The 3,851-nt window shown below is 37.0% G+C and overlaps 1 non-coding gene across 1 annotated transcript; it reads left to right on the top strand.

The window, feature by feature from the left end:
* Positions 1–654: 654 nt before the first annotated feature.
* Positions 655–761, top strand: LOC141704576 (small nucleolar RNA R71). The gene has a single exon (XR_012568011.1). It is a non-coding gene; the product is annotated as a small nucleolar RNA R71 (small nucleolar RNA).
* The last annotated feature ends 3,090 nt before the right edge of the window (positions 762–3,851 follow it).

Here is a 3,851-nt window from a genome sequence, read left to right as displayed (position 1 = left end):
TGCGCATTAAACAGTTATATTTTTCAAATTATATAGACATATAGGGTCTCAATATAATTGGTGTCTATTCAGCTTCTATCTCTTTTGTGGATGTCAGGTAGTACGGTATTCGTACAACGAAAGTTGAAGTTTATCAGTTTCGTGTTATCTAATTAGTGTCATCACCATTGCATGCTAAGGTTGAGAACGAAAAAGGCTATTGAATGAAGTAGTAATGAAGTTAGAATCCCATATTTGTGTCATATATTATACAACTCTCTTTAATCACCTAGTTTATGTTCTTTAGTATAATTCTTAGTTAATCATAGTTATAAACAATCTCAATTTGTTATTCGTCCTAGTATTGGATAATAAATATACTAGTGTTGCATAGATACATTGATTGAAATTAACCTAAACCAGTCCTTGTGGGAATGAACTAGAATTTATTCTATATTACTTACGTGAATATTAGCGCGTGTTCTAGCCCTAACAATTGCCCTGAGGTAGTCTCTGAGTAGGATTCCGGTATCATTAGCAGCCATCAGTTCAATCAATTCATAAGCTTCATCATAGCTTTTAGCCCACAAGGCTCCTCCTGATGTTGCATCAAGCATGGGTCTAGAAGTAGCAACCAATCCATTATAGAAACCGTTAATGATCATCCATTCAGGCATCTCATGGTGAGGACACTTTCTAAGCATCTCTTTGTAGCCATCCCAAACCTTACATAAAGATTCTCTAGATTGCTGAGCAAATTGAGTAAAAGCGTTTCTGATTGCAACAGTCTTCGCCATAGAAAAGAATTTAGTTAGGAACTTTTGAGCAAGATCCTCCCATTTAGTGGTAGACCTTGGTGGTAGAGAATGTAACCAGCACTTAGCTTTATTCCGCGGAGGAAAAAGCCTCAACTTAATAATATCTTCAAAAACTCCATTGAACTTGAAAGTGTCGCAGATCTCGATGAAATCTCTGATGTGCATGTTGGGGTCTTCTGTCGGAGAACCCCAAACTGAACTGAGTTCTGTATCATCTGAATCGTGCTCGACTTGATCTCAAAGGTGTTAGCCGAGATGGCTGGTCGGACAATGCTAGACTGAATATCATTAATCTTCAGCTGAGCATGATCCATCAAAGCCTTCGTATTCGCTTCTGGTTCTCCCATTGTAATAAGAGCTTCTTCTTCAACTTTTTCCTCAACAAGAACTTCTTCAAAACTTCCTTAGCTACTATAACTTCTTCCTCAGCTTGATCCAGTGTTCTCTTAGGAGACCGAGAAAGCGTATGCATACACGCTCGCTAGAGTACATGAAGCGCGACAAGGAAACAAGTAAGTAACAATGTCTGAGTCAATAAACTTTAAAAACCACTGATGACAAACACTTAAACTAAAAATTAACACCGAGTCCCCGGCAGCGGTGCCAAAAACTTGTTAGGACGAAAACACGCGCTAATATTCACGCAAGTATACGCGATCGCAAGTAATATATAATTAAATCTAGTTCATTCCCACAGAGACTTTTTTAAGTTAATTTCAATCAATGTACTTATGCAACAATGGTATGGTTATTATTCAATGCTAAGATGAATTACAAATTGAGATTGTTTATAACTACAATTAACTAAGAGATTATATTAAAGAACATTAACTAAGAGATTAAAAGGAATTGATTACTATATGACACAAACATAGGATTCTAACTTCATTACTACTTCATTCAATAGCCTTTTTCGTTCTCAACCTTAGCATGCAATGGTGATGACACTAATCAGATAACACGAAACTAGTAAATGTCAACTTTCGTTGTACGAATACCCTACTACCAGAAATCTACAAAAGAGATAGAAGCTGAATAGACACCAATTATATTGAGACCCTATATGTCTATAGAATTTGACAACATAACGATTTAATGCACAAGTTATCTATCATGATTACATAGGGCAAGTAAGATGGTTAAAATTAGCTATGAATCATGCATATCAAATACATGAACCTATGCTAGCATGGCAAGTTTTAAACCCCTAAATTCACTTTCACTTCAATAGAGATTAACACGCTATCTTATATGTTCGCGACGCTCATAAGATGAATAAGCACAACAAATACTAGGATATCATACAATCACCACACACTAAGGCATCGAAACAATTTAACTAAAGAAATCCATAAGTAAATCCGCTAGAACCCCACGATAACGATTAGCCCATAATCAGACTCATCATCAACGTGGGTTCCAATGAAAGTATGGTATAATAAACGTAGTCTTTATACTGAATAAATAATAAAACACGTACGTTACACAAGAGTATAGGTTCAACAAATAAGAAAACTAGCATCCAAGATTATAACTTAAATAAAGAATCACGAGAATAAACTAGATCATCTTCGCCTTGGTTAAATTGTGCTATACAGTCTTCTTACGCCTTCTCCTTAAGCTCTGGTACGTCTTGTTGTGAAAAATGATCATAAGTTATTAATATATATGCTGTAGAATCAACTAGGGCTTCAAACTCTAAGAATCCAAGTACAAACAGAATTCTGCCATCCTGACCTGGCGCGGCCGCGCGCTTCACTAGCGCGGCCGTGCTGTCTTTCTGTCAACCTAGCGCGGTCGCGCGCTAGCACAGCGCGGCCACGCCGACATTCTGGAATAACTTCTACTTTTTATTTTCTTGCTGGTTTGAGTTGTCCTTTTCACAAACAATCTTCTTGACACATTCCTAACACCATTTTAGCATCATAACAATGCTAAATCACCTGAATCTCTGTTATATGCCTGAAATACAAAAACACTACAAAAACACATCAAATACAAAAATAACTCGAGTATAAAACATCAAATCAAACCTTTATAGAGCATTCTAAGTGAACATAAATGCCACTTAACACTCTCTCAGAATTCTCAAGAGCTTTTTCTCATCACTACCTGAAATTTCAGATGCAATAATAACAGGTAAAGTAGATACATCACCTAAAAAAGCATACCTCAAGTGTTCGGGAAAAGGTTTAAGCTCGAGTGTAGGAGCTTCCTCAATAGATGGCTTAAGACGGCCCTCAGCATTTTTGAGTTTTGACATTCCAAGAGATTCAAAAGGCATATCCAGCCTTCGCTTCCAAGGAGAAGCATTCAAATACTCTAATTGCTCATCACCTTCATTATCTTCACTATCTGAATTCCCCATCAAGGCCTTCTCTAAGGCATCAGACCTTAGCATTTGATCAAGTTCTGAAGTAACCACAGAATCGACCAATTCCACTTTTAAATACTTCTCGTTATCATTAGGGAATTTCATGGCATTGAATATATTAAAAGTCACGTCCTGATCCAGTACTCGAATAGTGAGCTCACCTTTTTGCACATCAATCAAGGTTCGGCCAGTAGCCAAGAATGGTCTTACCAAGATTATGGGAATCTTTTTATCCTCCTCGAAATCAAGAATTACAAAGTCAATAGGAAAGATGAGTTTATCCACCTTAACCAAGACATTCTCCACAATACCTCGTGGATATGTAATAGAATGATCAACCAACTGCAAGGACATATATATAGGCTTTGGATCATATAAATCCAACTTCTTGAAGACAGACAAAGGCATCATATTGATGCTAGCTCCCAAATCACATAAACACTTATCGAACGACAAGTTTCCGATGGTGCAAGGAATAGTGAAGCTTCCAGGATCTTTAAGTTTTGGAGGCAACTTTTGTTGTAGCACAACACTGCATTCCTCCGTGAGAGAAATGGTCTCTAAGTAATCAAGCTTCACTTTCCTTGAGAGAATACCTTTCATAAATTTTGCATAGCTAGGCATCTGTTCAAGAGCTTCAGCGAAAGATATGTTGATATAAAGTTTCTTGAACACCTCTA

This window comes from Apium graveolens, unplaced genomic scaffold (assembly GCF_009905375.1).
Source record: "Apium graveolens cultivar Ventura unplaced genomic scaffold, ASM990537v1 ctg8007, whole genome shotgun sequence".
Lineage (NCBI taxonomy): Eukaryota > Viridiplantae > Streptophyta > Magnoliopsida > Apiales > Apiaceae > Apium > Apium graveolens.
The sequence above is the reverse complement of the archived record's forward strand: the minus strand, read 5'-3'. Positions and strand labels throughout refer to the sequence as shown.